General features: G+C 38.3%; 1 protein-coding gene across 1 annotated transcript in view; it reads left to right on the top strand.

The window, feature by feature from the left end:
• The first annotated feature begins 327 nt into the window (after positions 1–327).
• pdzrn4 (PDZ domain containing ring finger 4) overlaps positions 328–20,713 on the top strand; it is a 66,402-nt gene continuing 46,016 nt past the window's right edge. The window contains exons 1-2 of the mRNA XM_032590171.1: positions 328–453; positions 634–699. The gene's annotated coding sequence lies outside the window, so the exon portion shown is untranslated. The remainder of the gene's footprint in view (positions 454–633; positions 700–20,713) is intronic.

Raw genomic sequence — 20,713 nt, 5'->3', positions numbered from 1 at the left:
TGGTTGCACAACTCCAGTCCCTGAAAGCAACTCTAAGAAGCGGCCTCTCTCCTCCACAAGTTAGGACAATTCCAAGGGCCCCTGACCGACAGGGGGGCCTCCCACATTTTTTTTTGTTTCATAGAAATAAAAAAAAAATTGGGGGCCCTGTCGATTACAAAATTAATCATATACTGTTTTAAAAATTATTTTAGCAGTAAAAATTAAATGTTACCACTCCCAGACAAAAAGCAGACATCCGTATTTTCTCTGAACCCCCCCGGGATCTTCATGAAATGGCTCGTTTCTGCTTAGCCCGCTTGACGGCGACGGTGTTCAGCAGCAGTCAGTGGAAGACGAGAACGACTGTGGCAACTACTGTGCTGCCAAAAAAATATATAAAATCTGGTTTTCAAAAGGAGAAGGAGAAAAATGACAAGAGTGTCAATTTATAGCCCAGTTTTTCTCCGAGAGGTGGGTAGACTGCGCGAGATTGTCAACTATTTAGCATAGTTAGCTTAGCTTACCATAGTAGCTACAAGCTATTGTTTGCCTCAATTTCACGAGCATGTAATGAATGAATGAAGGAAAGAATTTAACAACATATTCATATGTTTAACTTGTACCTGTACCTCTTACCACACCTAACAACAGATGAGTCAGTCAGCAGCAGCTCTAACCCAGATACCTGCATAACTCCTCCCTGTCCCAGTGAAAAAGGTGAGCAACACCGTGTTCAATCTATGTGGATTTTTCTCGTCTCTGCTCTTTTTACAACCACACAACAAAAACAATTTATTTATCACTCACAGAAATTCAAACAATCTTTATAAAATCTTCCTTTAGCACACTTAGCAGTGAGTGAATGAGATTAATTAAGAATGTTCTCCTGGTTCTGATTGGTTGTTTTTGGTCAGAACGGTGCATTTCTTTAAACAGCAGTAGCAGCTCAGGGAGGAGGTGGGAGAGATTGATCTATTCACAGATTATCTGTTTCATAACAAACTATCACGACATGGTGACAGCTTTAACAAATGTGGAAAAAAACATATTTTTTAATAATACGCTGCAACTCAAAAAAATGCAACTACACAGCATTTTTTGACAAGTCTGGATTGCTTCATGTATCTTTTGCACGTTGCATGGGACTGTTGCTGGTGGGAGACATTTCAATGAGCTAAAACTAATTAAAAAAATTAAGCAACCTATTTGCATGCAGTAAATAGGTTGCTTAAGTAGTAAGTAAATAGGTGCATGTGAATATTGTGCTAGAATCAGTATTGGACCAACGAAAGCAAGGCAGTTGCAAGCCTTTAAAATTGTTACCGTTTTGATTGGTCAGATAGACTCAAGAAATTGTAACAGCAGCTTCGAAGGGGGGCCCCCAATTTAATTTTTTGTCATGGGGCCCAAGATTCCTGGTGGCGCCCCTGCCTCCACACCTGAATGAAATAACAAATGGCCTGTTTCCAGACCTTTTGCAGAGCAGAATGACTGCTAATGAGGGAAATTAGCCATTTGATACAGGTGTGTTGGAGAAGGGACACGTGTAAAAGTTGTATTATAGTAGCTCTCCAGAACTGGAGTTGAGTATTCAAAATATAGTAACAAAGGAAAAGCAACTCGGCACTAATTAGCTGAACAACACACAGGTGAGTAGTGGCAAGATATTGTAAGAGAGAGGCTGAGGAAACCAGTAAAGACGGGAATATGTTTACAGATATTTAAAAAAAAATCACAAAATTATGCAGTTCAGCAAAATTTTAAGAATGCTACATTTAGTGTAGAGTTTTTTGAAGATGTGTGAATTTGAAGAATTTTCAATAAAATAAAAATTATAAAATCTAGAAGTGAAATGAAGTAGAAATTCAGTCACCAGATGGCAGTGTACCCACATGACATTAACCGTTGCCTCAGGTACATTTTATTCCAATCTCATAGAAACATTTTTTTTCTCTACTTGAACAGAGGCACGCCCATTTTATTGCTAGATAACACATTGTCACTTTTGTCTTTTTCATTTTTTTTTAATGTACTCCTGCCATCTGGAAATCTTATCTTGCATTTCCAATTTTCCTTTTAGTTTCAAAATGGCATGTCTGTAATATCTGCAGCTGCTCTTAGAAAAACATCTCTCTCTCTCTCTCTCTCTGAGTGGCTTTTATCTTTCCCACGTCTATTACCTGTTTCTTCCTCCTATTTTACCTCCTTCCTGATAAACAAATTACTCCGCCCGAGAAAATCCCGCAAGCAGCAAAAAGAAAAATCAATCTTGCTATCATTTACAAACAACCACAGCAGTCACACAAAGGTGAGTCCTTCCACGGCAAGGGGGAGGTATTCTTCCTTCAGGGAAGTATATTAAACAACCCTGTTGTGATATCTCCTTTGGGTTTTATTAACATCCTCAGTCTGGTTCTTCTTTTGAATACATTGTTTGTTTGACGTAGAAAACAGCAATTTGTTTGCTTAGTATTTGTTTGCCTCTTCACATGAATAAAAATATCTTGAAAATGAGTGTTTATGCAGCTGAGTTTTCAATTCAAACCTAATTTTTGTACATTCCCTTCAGTATGGGACTGTGTACATTAAAATATGAACATCACGCTTATCTATCTCTAAGCTGGTGGTTATTTTTATGAGGCAAATGTTTGAGCACAACTTTCTTGACTATAAAAAGTAGACATTCAGCTCGAATTAGCAAATGCAGTGTACAGTTGTAGTTGAGCTCTGACTATAACTGTGGAAAAGTAAAATAAATCAGTACTCGGTCAGTCATTGTACTTTTGTAGGCAGCATTGATGTTTCAGGACAAAATAGACTGTTGAATTAGTCATTGGAAAAGTTTGGAGTTTTGCCAACCTTACTCATTTAAGTGAATGGGATTTTAATGTACACAAAGAGAAGTGGGGACATTGCGATGTAGGATAAGAGCAGAAATATCTAGAAAAATTTGGGTTAATCGTAATCGAAACAATCGTCAACGAACGGCGTCATTCAGTTCCTCCACTGCCATTGCTAAAACTACAGGCATAATTATAAAACAATGCAGAAAATTGATGTAATCGTTCACAACTTCTTCTGTTTTCTGATTGGCCTGGTCAAAAATTGATCGGAGACTTTCAGAGTCAACGGGAGAAAGATCGGACTGTGCTGGAAGCGAGAAATTTTTTCAAGTAGAATTGCACAGGAAGGCAATGGGCAGGCTAGTACGAACCCATATCTATAATTTTGTTTTTTGCTAATGTATCACATTGTGCTTACTGCACCTTCTTAGAAAATCTCAGAAACAAACTGTTCATGCGATGGTGGCAAAGGACACCAGGTGCAGAAAAGCCCTGCAGTCCATTTGTTGAGTAGAGTGGGGTATCAGTGATGCTGTGGACTTGTCTCTCTTTTATACGTCACTGAAATCTTGTCAAAGAATAGGCTAATGTGAACATGTTTCATCTAAACAGAATAATGGACTGTAATGAAACTGAAAATATTTCTTTACCGGGTGCAATAGGGACCCAGAACCGGGACTTGATAGAAACAGAGCACTAGAGAGGACACAGGAAGAACTTCGTCCTACACCGCTGGTTTTCTAACTACCATGTTTTAGCAGACGCCAAAAATATTACCAAATACCAGTCTCAGATGTTTGATAGAGTAAATAAGCTCCCTTGTTGTGGTAGTATACACCCAGTTATTTACATATTAGATATCCTCCATTTGATCAGGGAGGCTCTGATTGCCACATTAAACCTGTGATGGTGGGAGCACAAAGATGGATTTTGTAATCAAGTTGAGGCCCTTATTGCTCAAAGTGTGCTTGCTTGTGGTTTCTATACCCTCGTCGCATCATTATCAAGTCCTTTTAACCCTTTTAGCCCCAGATTTCCTTACTCTGAATTAGCCCCATATCCACATGGTGCATCCTCTGTAGTTGAGCAAAATATAAATGTAAGTTAATAAACCACTAGTTTTCATTAAACAGCAGCAGGTCTTTATAATAGTGCCAGGAAAAATGCAAAAACCAGGGCATATGCAAAGTAATCGGCATGAGCCATGAATCACATCTTTGCCCAGACCCCCCGGCCAACTCACTAGATGGCTCAAACCCAAGAAGCCCCAGAAGATTTGAGTCCCACAGAGCAGAGCAAGAAGTCTCTTCAGATGGCTCCTGGGGCTTGGAGGCACCCCCCACTAAATCTTCCTGACAAATCTTGCAGTGTGGTGCTGGGTTGTGTTAATAATGCTGCTAACCTGGTTAGCAGCCTTGAGGACCATGTTCTCTGGTTCCTTAGCTAGTTCTGTGACAGAAATAGGCTGAGGTGTCAGATAAGTAAGTAATTGCCTCTTCTGCAGAGAGTTTATGACCTGGTTTACTGTGTGATGGCAATTACAAATTGTCTTCTCTGGGTTTTGTCAGACCATTGCTTGGGTTTTCAGAATATTAACAATATAATTAGCATTTTAGTCAGGTTATTTACTGACAGCAACACTGTTGGAAGATTGATTGTCAGTAACTTCCTGTATGATAAATAAATGTATGTGGTAAGTTGTATTTTTGAAGCTCCTGCTTTCCAGTTTAATCATATTTCTTTATTTCTGTTACAATAATAACATGCCTACAAATATGTCTTCCAAATATATTAATTGAACTGTTTTGTACCTTCACCTTTATTCGAATAACCTGTGGCTTCAGCTGTTGAAAACTGATTATTCATTTGCTCTTTATATTGTTTTTTTTTTTACCAGTCACTGACATATGATGAATCAAGACGTGCTTTACATGTTTTTTTTTTAAATCCATACATGTAAAAATATGACACGAGTAGTTGACAATTGAATATTTTTCAGTAATCTTTGCCAGGCATTGTTTTCAAAGCCAAAGAAAATTTCTTGGGAGTCATTTTCTTTGCTCGTTTTTGTCCTGCCTGTGATTGCTGTGGAACTGGAGTTTATCTTGGCAGCAAAGTGTGAAAGGAGGGGTAAACTGTGAACAGGTTGGCAGTCGATCACAGGCCTAACACAAGCACATAAGATGAAAGACTTTGCATGCAAAATGTGGAAGGAAACCAGAGTACTCAGTTTGTGCAAGCACAGGATTGTTATGCAAACTCCAGAAGACCACAGCTTAAATCAATAGCAGTAATATTTTGGATACAATTTTATGTTTGAGGCACCGTTTATCTTTAAATGAGCATTAGGTTCCAAAAAAAAAAAAATACTAAAATAGTTCCGTCAAAGGAGATGGCAGTGTAATAATGGTGAACATGAAAACCATTTGCAACTTAAGCTGAAATGTACTCCAACCACTCTAATATTAACATGTCAACAATCTCGCACCGTGTTATTTGCAAATGTTCTGCAATTTGAACCAACGTCACAATGGTGCTTCCAATATTCCATTGTTTGCTGAGTAGGTAAATTACAAATTTAACAAAGACAACCAAGAAAACTTGAAATCACAATCAATTTAGAATGTCCAGTTGTAAAATGTCTTTTGTTTGATGGAAGTGAAAAAGCAGAGCTCTTCAAACAGAAAAATCTCATCTGCTGGCTCAAACTCTGAGACTCCAATATTTATCTGCCAGGCAGTAGGCCATGAAGTAAATGTACTCTGTTAGCTTGACAAAGGATGAATGCAAAGCTTGTCAGGTCAGGAAGGAAAAAGTGTGAGCAATGGAAACACCTTGACCCCCAATTTACATAGTTTGTCTCTTCACAGAATGGCCTCTGCAGTAATAATGCAGCCATTATAGCCAATGAGAGCATCTACATTGCCTCCGCCTGAGTGACTGCGCATGGCAGCGCTGTGTGCAGCATCTCCACATTGCTATCTATAAGCGCCAACGCCATTGCCCTCAGATAAAATGCATACGTCTTTGAGTCTGAGAGCATGTTGGAATCCTCTGATAATGAGAAAACAAATGGCGGAAGATAACATGCGTTTAAAAAGATTCCATATAAGGACATGGCTCTAGATTTTTCATTTCTAGGTCTATTTAGACTAACGGCAACACCAGCACATATTAGCAGTACTGTATTTACTAATAGTGTTAACTTCACAGTCATATTTTGGTAGATTTTTTTCTTTTATTTTCCCCACAAGGATGAGGTGACATCAAAGTAGACATCCAATTAAAGTTTAGCGGGAACTCAAGATGGCAGATTTCCCAAATATTCCCTTTATAGTTTCTTTTCTCCTATGACGGATCTATCATGACGAAAATGTCAACTTCAAAAGGTGAAAACGTCTTCATGAAAATCTGAAGTGGGAGCAGATGCACAGAAAGACTGAGACTCAGCGGTGTCTCTGTTAGGATGTGTGTCAGGTTTAGGCATCTGTACGTTCTTTGTCTCCACTTAAAAGCCGTCTCTGTAGTGTATTTAGCATTTTTATTCCCCGACAGCAACTCAGGAGAAACCCTTTTCAACACACAGACTCTTGCATTATCTCGGACTGGTGTCAGCTCGGACTGGTGGATGTTGGATTGCATCAGGCATTGTTGGCTCAGGTTCAGTCTCGAATGATCTCTGGTTGTTGACGCACTCCTTACATTGAGAATCATTAGTGGAACTGCATTAGGTGAAAGTCTATCTTCTGTTTTCTTGCATCGCGCGCACTCGCTCGCATTAGCCGCTACTTTCCCCCCTTTAGCGAGAATTGTTGTCCTCTGTCAGCCGTAAAACTTTATCTCCACAGGAAAAGAGCAGTAAAAACGTCACTCCCTGTGAATGATGAGTCTCCTGTGCGGGCCCAAATGGCAGCAAACGTGTTGCATTGTCAGCTTCAACAATGGGTCCCCCTTCTTTATTTGTGCAGGTGACATCAGTTGTAAATGTCCATAATGCCCTGCTGGAGCTGATGGGCTGGTGTCTGCAAACCCCCAACAATTGAGGCAAAGCTGCCTGTTAAAATTCCAAAATTCTCCACTTACCTTGCTCTTCTGGACACCCAAGAAGTATGAATTGTGAGGTCATAGAAGGGCACGCTTTATGGGGGAAAAGCTTGTGCTTGGCATGTCAAGGTACTGCCAAGGCAGCAAGAAAATACAAAGAAAGGGCTGCATTCAGGATCCAAATTTGAGCGTTTCTTTTGCTTTTTGGAGAGTTTTCTCGGTTGGGAATTTCAATTGAACTCTTGTTAGTCAGAATATGTTGGAGTAAGCAGTAAGGGTTAGAACTCAAGCAAAAGCAAGTGGGAGCAATGTTGACTGAAATACAGTACAGACCAAAAGTATGGACACACCTTTTAATTCAATGAGTTTCCTTTATTTTCATGACTATTGACATTGTAGATTCACACTGAAGGCATCAAAACTATGAATAACACATGTGGAAATATGCACTAAACAAAAAAGTATAAAACAACTGAAAATACCCCTTATATTCTAGTTTCTTCAAAGTAGCAACCTTTTGCTGTGATTACTGTTTTGCACACACTCTGCATTTTCTTGATGAGCTTCAAGAGGTAGTCACCTGAAATGGTTTTCACTTCATAGCTGTGCCCTGTCAGGTTAATAAGTGGGATTTCTTGCCTTATAAATAGTCATAAAAATAAAGAAAACCCATTGAATTAGAAAGGTGTGTCCAAACTTTTGGTCTGTACTGTATATTAAGCACTATAACCTTTTTTGTCTACTTCTAGAATGTAAATACATGGCTCTGAAAAATACTTGCACCCCTATACAGATTTCGCTTGTATTTGCTTTTTTGTCACACATGTACGCAAGTTTGTAAATAGTGATTTCGTTTAACCAACATAGTGTTGTGTGAAAAAGTCATCACCTCCATTTGTTAAATCATAACTTGACTGTGTGACCAGTGTATTTCACCATCCAAACTTGGTACATGCTTTTCTCTAGTTTTCTCCTGACTCTGGCTCTGATAAAATTCAAATATAAGTTGAAGTTTATGTGTAAGATTAAAGGGTAAACAATGTAAAATAAAATAAAATCTATGTTTATGTTTTAGTCTAGAGAGCATGTGGACACAGATCTTTTCAGAAACATTTGTGTTCCAGAAGTACTTCCAATGTCTTGTAAATTTGTATTGACATCAACAATTGACAAAATACCACTCTAACTTAAGGTAATTCGCTCTACAGCGCTACTAAATCTAATAAGCACATTACCAAAATTAAGGTACATCATCGTGTACCTGCTCTCCAGTGATTACCCTCTTAAATACAAGTAAAAGCAATAAGTGACAGGCTTTGTGTGAGAATGAGTTAGTGGTATTCTTAATTGAGACCGATGCATTTTTAATGACTCGTCCTGGCTCAAAGCAAGAGAGGCATCAAATTATGCAAAATAGGTGATAAATGCTAATGGCCATACAACTGCCTCTGGCGGCAGCTCAAAGACAAAACTTAGCCGTTTTTAAATGTACTTTTGATGAATCTTTACTTCTGTATTTTCAAAGCAAAGTAGCTGTCTGTAGTTGAACTCAACAGAGTACAAGCAACCAAAAATTGAGAATGTTTTAATCATCCTGTTTATCGGTTTTGTAACCTTACCAGTTTATAGCCCGTGTTAATATTTGCATCCTGTGAAACATCTGCTTTCCATGTCGGGTCAGCGGTATTCATCTGGATGCTTCAGTTCTGTATGCTCCCCTCAGGGTTGTACCAAGACCAACACACCTGGAGAGAACCACGTCGATTTCAAAAGGCGGGCACATTGTCGTTACATGGATGACTGGCCTGCCGAAAAACCCGACGACTTCTCATATGCAATGTAGAGGCAAACTTGGATAAACATACAGGCAGATGGATACATAAACAGAGATGAACATGGATTGTTTTCTTTTGCAGCCATCTGTCAATTGTCACAATCTCGAGGGAGGCTACAGACTGCGCCTTAGTTGGGTGCTAAAATGAACGACTTGGCAGATGTTTGGGAACTTACTAAAAACCTATGCAGTCTCAACAAGAACCTGCCAGCTTCATTTCCCATGGGGCAACACAGCATAGTCTTGTCTTGTAGTAATGTCACTTAATTAATGACATCATGGCAAAATGAGTGGAAAAACATCTGTGTTTGCCTACTAATTGTCTTTGGAAGACATTCATCACAGAGAAAAAGTCAGGACACTGATGGCGTCTGGGAAAATATTGATGTTGGCTAAAGATGTTTTCACATTATAACCACAAACTTCAATGTAGTTTATTGGGAATTTATGAAATCGATCAATACATAATTACAGAAATCACAAATGAAAATGTACGCATATATTTGCCTTCTGTTATTATTCCTATACACTTAAGTAGTTCCCAGTGCAACCAGATGATTGTAGACATTCCCTTCCTAGTTATAAAACATGTGAAGCTTTGGATATCTAACAGAGTACTGACCAATCCAAGCAATTTGGTACAACTGGAAACCTACCAATAGATGGAGTGAAGAAAGCATGACTAAGAGAAACTGCTAGAAAGCTGCTTTGGAATTGTTGGCAGAATTCAGGGGGAGAAAGTCAACAAAACAAGCATTGCTTATTGCCATGTCATTGTTGAAAGAAAGCCTTTCCGGTTTGTCTCAAGCCGTGCTGAGTACACAGCTGGCAACCCTAAACGTACCTTGAGATGTTTATCAGAATAGTTCAGATGAAAGCATATTCATGTGTTTAAAATACCCCAAAATCCAGACTTCGATCCAGTTGAGGAACTATTTTCAAGACTTGAAAACTGATGTTCCCAGATGTACAGAGAACATCAGTTCTGAACTATTGAGCAAAGAAAAAAGGTCAAAAACTTCCATCGCTATATGTACAAAGACTTAAAACATTAATAGAAGCAAAATATACATCCAGAAAGCGATGCATCATGGGGCTAAATACCACACTCAGCAGATTTTGTAGTTTTTTGTGAAACCATGTGCGATTGTCTTTCAACATAACATTTGAGTTGGTTTATTACATAAAATGTCAATGAAATACATTAAACTTTGAGATGTGATACAAACTAAAACATTTCAAGGGATATAAATATTTCCCATAATATTCCGTAATTTTATTTTTTTATTTGAGTAAAATTATTATCCAGTGATGTTTCTTCCACATTCATAAACAATGTTTCCAGTCACATATAAGACACGTCAACATCACCCTGTCAAAAAAAAAGACAGTTTAACAAGCTCCGTCGACGCATTTTGCGTTTGTGCGCAGTTCTTAGAATTCTCTATTAATCATTTTACAGCCTGACCTCGATAAAGGATAATGAAAAATGATGTAGGTTTGATTAATGTGACATGCACACGCAGCCGCTCAGCCTCAGCATATTGCCAGCAACACCTCCCAGACAATAGGCAACATGTTCGGTCAATCCTCGTTGCTCCCGCAGTCCCGTGTCAGCCACTGATGGATGGCGTAGTGAAGCTTCCATTGTTCGTGAACATTGCGCAAATTAGCCGAGTCCAAAAGCTCGCTCCCCGCTGATGTGACCAGAGCTCCCCTGTGAGAGTAGATTAGTTACTTACATCATCTGTTTGAAGGAATAAGCCTTTATAAAGCTATTTCTTTGCAGAGTGATGAAGTTTTACTGTTAGATTTTTCAGCTTAAATAAAAAAGACTAAAGATAAAAAGTTTCTTTTTCTACTTCAGTTCTTGGGTTTAAATGGAGATTTGATTTTTAAAAAAATTTATTTAGTCAAAGATTCTCCAAAAGAATTGACTGTTATTTTGCTTTTTTTTTAATCACATCGAAACTTTAGCCTCTTTATACAAGTAAGCTAATCAGTTTCCATCTACCTCTGCTTGCACCAATATTCAGCCCAAACTGTTCACTTTAAAGGATATTGGGATCAATAACAAGTCGATTCCCAACAGTGAAAGCCCCACTTCAGGTCCACGTTTCCACAAGTGGATTTAAATGCAATCCACATCTGTTTGTTTGAGGGTTATGCGAGGATGAAAGGTGTTTCAGTCCATCACGAGTACAGATGCGTAGAATTTTGTGAAACACTGCTGGGAACTAGAGATGAATATGTTGGAAAGCAACTCGTTCCACCTGTTAAATACCATGGAGGATCTGTGACGTGTTTTCTCTCTTCCAAAAGCACTTTTTAGAAAGCATGCCATCATTAGCTCTTTGAAATACAAGGAAATCTTGAATAAAATTCTCAAAGTGTGACTCATTTGTTCTTTAAACACATCTGGAGAAATTTTGTAAAGAAGAATATAGTCGAAAGTTCCTCTCTCCGTTTGCTTCAGGCTTGAGTTCCAGAAATTAGGTATAAGAACTGTCAGAAAGGGTGCAAATAAATATCTGTGCAAGATGTGATTTTCCCCACTGCCAAATAAATGTTTGATTCATTGACGATTTTCGGGGTGAGAGCAGTGGTGGGAAGTAACGAAGTACTTGTACTTCGTTACTTAAGTACAGTAACGAAGTACAAGTACTTCGTTACTGTACTTAAGTACAATTTTCATGTATCTGTACTTTACTTAAGTAGATTTAATAATGGGTACTTTCTACTTTTACTCCACTACATTTTACAGTAAGTATCTGTACTTTCTACTTCACTACATTTCTACAAAAGTGTCGCGTTACTCGTTACATCCAAGTCGCACTGCTCTCTTTTTGTCCGTTAAAATATGAAGTTCAGGGACTTTAAGGTGGCGCCGTAAAATCCAAGCAATAACGTGACTTAGTGTCTGTTGTCACCCATCGCCTCCCCCTTTACTAGCACGCGGAGCTCCAGACATGCGCAGTGGTTTCCTCTGAGCGGGAGAAGATGTCTAACTAATCGATAATAGCTGCATAAATCATAAGATATGACGACATGTAAAACCAGCAGCGCTTCGCTTTCACAGACGGCGGGACTTTGTCCAACTTTTAGCGTCACTTGGAAGGAAAGCTTAAAGAAAGGTAAGATCTGTGGACGTGATGCTAGCAAAGCTAGCTGTACTGAGACACATGTTGCATCTGCGATGAAAAAAAGTTGTCACTCGCGCTGAATTATTGTGTGGATTCAGGAACGATCCGATTCTTCTGGACGGATCTTTACTAAGGTTGATGGGACTGAAGCCTCACTGAGAGCCATTCTTTGTTCTTGTATACACTGCAATATATATATATATATATATATATATACACACACACACACACACATTTATTTAATTGCCGAATAAGTAAAAGTTGAACGTATGAACACAGAGCATGCTCATTGATTGATTTTGTCTCCTGTCATGGTGGCAAACATGCAGTGGGAGGGAGGATGAGAACAGTCATGGTGCTCCTGCTTGTTGCGCCGTTGGACAGTGTTCATAGTGTTGTTGTAATGTTACAATTACAACTGTAATTGTAACATAGCAATTACAGTTAATTGCTATGTTTCATGGTTTAATGGTGCAGACAGTTGTGGTTTCTGACATGGGCAATATGGGCAACCGCCCAGGGCGTTATTTTTATAGGGATGGCAGGCGACCTCTGCGGATTGTAGCACAGCGATGAAAGCAAAACAGAATGAAATGAGTTGTAATTGATACTGGTTAAATATATTTCAGCTCTAAGTATTTATATCTAGGTGTTTTTATGGAAATGTGGATCTTTCAGATCAATCTGAGAACCAATTTTGATAGGTGCACTTCATTTTATTGTGTCATGTAGCGCAGGGCGCTGGTCTTGGTCTCGTGTTCAGTGGTCTTGACTACAACTCTGCTACGTGGCTCCTCGATTGCATGTCTTCCCCCCCACACCTTCGTTCCATCCCCTTTCAGTTGGATTTCTTTCTAAATAAATGTCACTAATGAAGTTCATGCTACGTTAGGACAGGAAATAAAATGTTTCCATCCCTGAAATTATGATGCATAGAATCACATATCTAAGTCTAAACTCTTACAGAGAATAAACACAATAAGAACATGTTTAATCTGTGACATTGTTTATTAAAATGGCACATTTATGATGTATTCAAATTAAATACTATCGGCACACTTAATGATGTTAGCGATTAGGTTATGTATTCAGCAAGTACTTCTACTTTTAATACTTAAGTATTTTTAAAAGCCAGTACTTTTTTACTTTTACTTAAGTAAAATGTTAATGTGGTACTTTGACTTTTACTTGAGTACATTTTTGCCTGTGTATTTGTACTTTTACTTAAGTACATTTTTTGAGTACTTTCTCCACCACTGGGTGAGAGTACAATGCGGCAATAAAGTAGGAATTTACTTAAAAATTTTTTCTATGCTTTTCTCAGGGCTGACGATAATTGTTTGGTTAAATTCAACAATGCACTTTCATGAGGCTGCTGAATACAAAGAGCAACAACACAAGCAAATTTAGTCTCTTTGGTCTCCTGTCGGAAAGAGAGAGAGAGAGAGAAAAAAGGAAGGTCTTTCAGGTATTTATTTAATTTCCAAAATTGTAACAGTGGTCTTCCTAAGGCAGAAAAACTGTTTTATTTTGGAAGTAATTTAATTTTCTTTTCTTTTTGATCAAGTCTTTCATAGCCCTTTTAAACGTAATGGTGGCATTTGCGTCCCTTCAGTAATTTAAGTTCTAGAGTTTTTTTTATTTGTTAATCTGTTCAGCATTCCTATTTATAATGTCCTCCACTAGGCAAAGATATATTTTCATATATAAATACACCATATTTTGCAAAATGTAGCTCGTGCAAACCCCTGTCAGATTTCTGTGGAAAGTAACGTTGTGATTTGACTAAGATTTCTGTCTGGAAGCAACATTAATGTTTTGGAACCCCAGCTGGAGTCCAAACATGAATCTGTGGAGGGATCTAAAAGTTTCAATTATGGCAAGGAGGCCTTATTTATTTAACTTGCAAAATTAAATTTATCACAACACATACATTTCCAAAAATATCAGTGGAAACATGTCTTGTAAAAAGCTTGTCAGCGATTACAAGATAGGTTTGAGAACTGTTGTGCCAACAGCGATTTTTCCAGATTAAGATTCTAGATGGTTTTTTTTTTTTCTTTCATGCTTTTTCTTAATCAAACTGAAAAAAATACAATGCCATGATTCATGTTTCTGGGCTGTTCTTGTCATGCCATGATTTTTTTATTTATTTTTCTAACCATTTTCCATTTCTCGCCTCATCCATTACTCTTGATTGCCTAATCACTTAATCTTCCTCACCTATACCAGTGTAATTATCTTCACCTGTTCTGTTCAGGATATAAGCCTCTCCCAGTCACAGCACAAGTGTCAGATTATTGATTATCAGAAGCTTCATGCAGATTAAGCCAAACCAAACCAATTTACTATGAACGTGAGACTTTTTCTACCATCTGAACCCATGCTCTTTACCTGCTTCTGCCTGGTTATATATTTTTTGGACTCTGACCGAATAGTTTCGATCCTTTCCTTACTTTTGTCACTTCTGTCTGCCTGACTTATAAACTTGTCGAATAGTGGCGCTTGTGATTCTCTTGACAATTCTCCACCACATCTGCAAATACACCTGATATCCCCTTCTGAGCAAAACTGCCAATCTGTCATAAGCCGTCTTAATTTGGAAGAATAAAAATGTTGATCATCGGTTTTATTTCTGAGAAGGGTACTTGTTGCCAAATTTACCACCATGCCAATGCATACATAGAAGATAGAAGTCGGTACTGCATTCATAAAAAATGGACCAAAAAATTGGAGAAAACAACAACAAAAACAAACAGGTGGTGCTGACAAATGAAAGTGCATGTTTAGAATAAGTGTTGATAAATTTGAACACTTCCAGGCTCAAATACCTGCAATTGTCAAAATGGCATGTGGTAAAACAAAAACACTTCTGTTTTGATGCATAAGTTACTTACTATGTTCTTTGGGAAAAGATAAGAAAATATATCTAGTAACCTAATTTTGAATTGGGTTCTTGTGGCATATTCTTCCCTTCGCTGGTGTTCCTTGTTCTGTGTGATCCAACATGAGCAAAGTCATTCTGAAGAAGCAGACAAGTCCAATCTACTGCCTCAAAAAGCCATTAACCTCTTTGAGCGGCTAGATCTTACCCATCGACTTCTGACTGCCCTTTTTGTCGGGTGCGATTTCGAAACCAATTTCCTTCCTTTTCCAAAAACTAGACTAGGCGGCTTCTCGATGTTCAACGTTCCAATCGGCACCACTGATTTAGGGGACCAAAGGGAAGAGATCTGTTTAAATAAGACTGAGAAAAGCTAAATAAATGCAGATTACAATAAGCTGGGCTTGTCTGACCTCCTGTGATGAGCAGCAAGTAGCTTTAATTCTGTGCAAAAGGTTTGAGCAGTGTTAATTGTGAATAGTGAAAGGCGTGACCCCCAATGCCAGAGAACATCAAAAGGTTAAAGGTCAGAGAACAAGGGCTTTGGGTTAATAAGGTCAGGCAGTGATACATTACAGTACTCCTAATGCAAATAACTTTAATGGAAACCAATGAGGGTTAAGTTTATTATTTCTTTTCTTTTTTTTTTTGACTTGTGGATATCGTTTGTGTCTGAAACAATGACGCTCAACTCTCTTTATTCTGTTATAAAATTACAAAAAATTGGTTACAAGCAGCAGCTACATGTTTCTAATCACATTTCAATTTACTTCAAGTTCATAAATTATGGTTTGTTAAATATACAGGAGAGCTTTGTGGTATGAAATTACGACAAAGCTGGGCATCACAGCGTGGCTGTAAATATAACCCCAATTTTAGCAGAGACCAAAGTGCATCTATTATAATGATGACTCATTATGCTCATTAGCAGGAGTAATAAAAAAGAAAATATGGGACTCTTTCTTGTAACATGTTTGGAAGGACTTTTCAGGAACACAAGTATTTTTATTATTAAACCTTTGAACAATTTGTCATATTAAAACCCTAAAACTCCATGTATTTTTATCAAGGTTGTCTGTGACATACTGTAACATAACGATGTATAATTGAAGAGGAAGGGAACAAATGGGTAGTTTTCAACATTTTGTAGAAGTAGATATCTGAAATGTTTATATTCAGGATCCTACAAAGACCAATAGTTTGATGAATCACCATTAGCTGCTATGACAGATGGAAGTTTTTAACGGTATTTTCCAACTTTGCACATTGTTTTTTTTTTTGCATCAATTTTAAGCGTTTTAGTAAATTTTTGATTGGATTTAATTCTAGGTTTAGGTTTGCGATCATTTCAACACCTACATTTTCTATGATCTAAACACATGTTCAGTTTTTAGATTAGCCAAACCAATGGGGAAAAAAACTCTATGAAGAAGCTGTATGTTGCTGCAAGCTGCCACATGTAGCCTACTAACAAGGATGGCGGTGTTTAAAAGATGGAAAATACAACAAAATAACTTCATCGCAGCTTTCAGTGAGACACAGAACTGTCTTATGCATCTTATTTTGCTTAAATCAGCTTTATAATCTCTTTGTTCAGCTTTTTTTTTTAAATGCCAAGATTCATATAAGAGGAAGATTGCATAGATTAGACAATCGGGAGCAAGAGGCTCAAAACTTTTCATCTGTCGCGTACTCCATAACGAGCCTGAGATCTGAGCTTCTGCAAAAGATGGAAGGAACTGTCATCAGGAAGATATTTGCCTAAATGCTAAAGAATAAAGCGGTGACCCCCTGACTGATGTAAGCGCTGGGTTCCGGTGCAGGCAGCAACAAGAGAAAAGACTGCAATGAGATCCGGTTGATCAGACAACAAGACTTGCAATTATCTCTGCTGCAGCCCAATCAGACACACCGTGCCGAGGCAAAGAGGCCACGATCAATCTCCACTACTTCTAATGAGCAACATATTTTTCCTCCGCCATTGAAAAGATAATCAGTAGCCGAACAGACGGGTCAACAGGTCCTCGCTACAAAGGTGTCTCAAAAACAACAATTGGCACAAATCTTTATCAGGTGCGGCAGATTTATCGCTGGAAGCCTTAAATCCGTCAAATAATTAACATTTCGTTTGGCGAAAAGAAGCTGTAACCTTCAGCGCTGTCAGTTTTACATTTAATTTAAATTATGCACAAATGTGAGGTTGTGGAGAAAAAAAAACAAAGTAGATTTTTGTTTTTTTTTTCCTTTTTTGTGAAGCAGCTACTGCTGAAAAGAACATAGAGTGCTTTCATAATGTGTAGTTCATGTTTGAGCTATTACCAAAGTAATAGATGAACTACATTTCTGGGGAAATCTCCAGACTTGAGCACGAATGCGTTATTTTTCAAATGAAGATGAAGGAAATGCACTCAAGAAAATTCATTAATTCAGTTTGAATCAATTTTTTTTTTTTTTTTTTAGGTCTGCACAGAATTCCTAATGTCTTTCGGAGCACAAATTAACACTGTGCATAGTTTCAATATTTTCAACATTATAATAAACTATACAGAGAAAATGTATGACCAGTCAGCCTATTACTGAACAAAGTACGCTTTATAAATTCTTGAATAAAGCAGTATCACATTAGTTTGTGACTGATTTGATGATGGCATTGAAATCAGTTTCTTTTTTACACATCAGTCTCTCTAATCTGATCTTTTATTGTTGTAATCTCTTTATTCCATTTGCATGCAAATTGTGACGTGTTGTTTTGTAGCTTCTTGAATTTGTGCCAATCTAAACCCCACGATGTTTCTACGAATGATCACAGGTGGAAGCTAATGAAACTCATGTTTTGCGTGAATTCTCTTAATCTTCTCTGTTTCATCCATTCTTATCCTGCTATGGTTTAACAATGTAAAGTGACATTAGATGTCTTACACTTGTGTTTTTTTGTTCACTTGATTTATACAACAAAAAAACAGCAGAAAGGGAAGGCATATTATGTTTTTTTTTTTGTGCTCATACATTGCTGTTCTTGAACCATGCGTCCTTGAACTGTTTGCCATGCGAATTCATTCTTTTTTTTATGGAAGGACACCCTTTTGTGGTCACGTTTCTTACATACATTATATGCACATTAAGATTAAGCTGCAAGAAAACATAAAAAACATTAGCGAGTTATGTTTCTCAGGCAATATTCATGAGTAGTTAATGTGACCGTACAAGCAGTAGAACTGAAAACACAAGCGGTGATGCAGATTCTCTCATAAATGTGCCTCATACCTTTTTTTCATCACAAACCGTTTCAGCCAAAACCTCTTTGCAAACAAATCTTATACATTATTGTGCAAAACCACTGGCGATGACTGTGCCATGCAACAATTTCAATCAAAGAATCATTTCTCTTTCAGGAAACTTCAGTGAATCTCATTCAGCACGCCCAAACTGAAGATCTCATTCATCCGTTTGCGTATCAAGTTTGACCTTCTGCCCACTCGCGCTTGCTAAAATGTTGGAACAAAGACGAATTTGTCTCGGCGTTGCATGAAGACAGTTTGATTGAGGAGCTTAATCTGCCGCCGGCAACCTTAAGTGTCGGTGAGAGCACCAAAACAAGAAAAACTGTACTCATTCTTTTGCTACTATGGCGCTCCGGTCAGACCCACTCGACACAGCCGCTTTGTTATGTTTCTGGGGAGAAGGGAGCTCCCAGGTCAAATTAGACAGAGATATATATATATATATATATATATATATAATTTTTTTTTTTTCGTAGACGCAGCAGAAGATCCGTCTGAGCACGCTCTCACACACACTCACAGGTGTACACATCATTATAGAGTGGCTCCACCATATGAGGCTATTTCAGTGACAGATCTCTGCTTAGCGCTCCTCTGTCATCAGCTCTGTCATATTGCCTCGTTGCCATGACAACCACAGCATGATTTCGAGAAAAGCAGGTTAAAAAAAAAAGGGGGGGGGTCTTGTCCCGCCGCACCCTACTTCATCAGTTTCTGATTTTAAACACGTGGCACGCGAGGAGATAATGCAAGAGAGATAATTAAAATATATATATTATTATTATGAAATGAGGAAAGTCCAATAATTTCTGATGGGTGGATTTAGTCTTTTTAACAACCAGGAAACAATGCTGTAAAAAGCTCCTGACAGCAATATGGCTGTCTTTGTTGCCATGTACCAATAAAACAAAATCTACCGCCTGACCTTCTGTGCTTTTTTTTTTTTTTTCCATTTTTTTATTTTGTTCCCGTACAGTCCGGTTGTAAAAAAAGACATGGCTCTATATTGGCTCATAAATTACTGACAAGGCTGATGCTAAAAAGAAACAACTTTGCCAGGTAAAAAGTCAGCTTAAGACTGCGATCCACCATATGTGATAACAAATGTCAAATCGTATGCACACGTATATAGAGCCTTACATGAATAAAAAAGTTCGATGTAATTTATTGGTACAAACCTGCATACAATAGTGTGTAATTATGAAATGCATAAAAAAAAATTACTTCAAAACTCACATGCGTAGGAACTAGCCTGGGCATCGTCCTGAAAACATTATAACTCTGTGAAGCATTGTGGTGGCAGCGTTATGCTGCTTTATCTCAGCACAGACTGGTAGAGACATAAAAAAAATTAGCTTAGTAACTCACAATCAATGTGTCAGTAGTAATAGTAATAGTTTTTTTTTTTATTCAAAAGGGTCCAACTGATAACCCAGGTAGTCCCTGTTAAGGCGGAGAAATAAATATTAAGTACAAGCATCATCTGGAACAAGTAGACAATTGAAATTGGGAGTTAAGCAGGATTTTCCTCACATCCCAGGTGTTCATAGATAGGACGGTGAGTGACAGATTACATTGTTGCACCTCTCAGAGCCATCAGTGACACATCAATATGTTAAAACCATACCATGAATGTGATGAAATTGTTTTCTGCAGACGGTGTTGGTGCGGTTGAGAAAGCTCTGTACCTGTCCTGTCTCCTGTTGTGATTGTGTCTGTTTTGGTGGGGTGAATTTTTTGCAGGAGCTGTCCAGTGCTGAAAGGGACATAGGACGTTTGTTGAGGCCGTATTGAGAAGTTAACATAACCTTAATTCTTGCTTGGTGCATTTGATTGAGGTTCAAAAAGTGGCTTGTTGGCCTGCAGGCTGGTGGTTATAAGAAAAATAAGCTTTTGATTTAAAGAAGGAACTTCCCTTTTCAGCATCATCTTTATATATTGTGTTTAGCCAGCAGTTACTGCCTCTTCTAACTCATTGGCGATCAATTTAGGTTTAGTTGTATTTCATCTTTTACAAGGGTTCTTGGGGTGAGGGAATGAGGAAAAATATGGAGCAGGAGATTGATAGGAGGATCGGTGCTGCGACTGCAGTGATGCAGTACCAGTCTGCTGTGGTGAAGAGAGAGCTGAACCTATAGGCAGAGTCGGTCCGTGCATCCAGGACCATCATTCTGACCACAGTGGCCCCTCAGGGATGCATTCTGAGCCCCATACTTTCCGTCCTGCTGAGCCAAAGCTGAATAGCAACATATAAGTTCGTCTTTATCAAATTTTCAGACAACACCACTGATTACTCATTAACGATGAGTCAAGCTATATCGATGAGGTGAGCCAGATGGCCATGTGGCGCAGTGGCAACAATCTCTCTCCTAATTATGTGAAAAACAACAGAGATTCTTGTCGACTTCCAGAGAGCTGCAACCCAGCACTAGTCATCAGCGGTGCTTCCGTGGAGAGAGTGAGCAGCATTGAGTTTCTGGGTGTGCATTTTACTGAGGATCTCACCTGGAGCATCGACACCACACCACTGGCCAAAGAGCCTCAGCAAAGCCTCCACTTCCTCTGCAAACTAAGACGAACCAGTCCACATCATGTCCACGTCCAAATATCAGTCATCAGGGATTAGGTTTCCATCATAGAAATCTACCTAAAACATCTGATATTGGAATAATGATTAAAAAGAAATCACAAGGTAAGACTTG

The sequence above is a fragment of the Xiphophorus hellerii genome, chromosome 17 (assembly GCF_003331165.1).
Source record: "Xiphophorus hellerii strain 12219 chromosome 17, Xiphophorus_hellerii-4.1, whole genome shotgun sequence".
NCBI classification, from domain to species: Eukaryota; Metazoa; Chordata; class Actinopteri; order Cyprinodontiformes; family Poeciliidae; genus Xiphophorus; species Xiphophorus hellerii.
The sequence above is the reverse complement of the archived record's forward strand: the minus strand, read 5'-3'. Positions and strand labels throughout refer to the sequence as shown.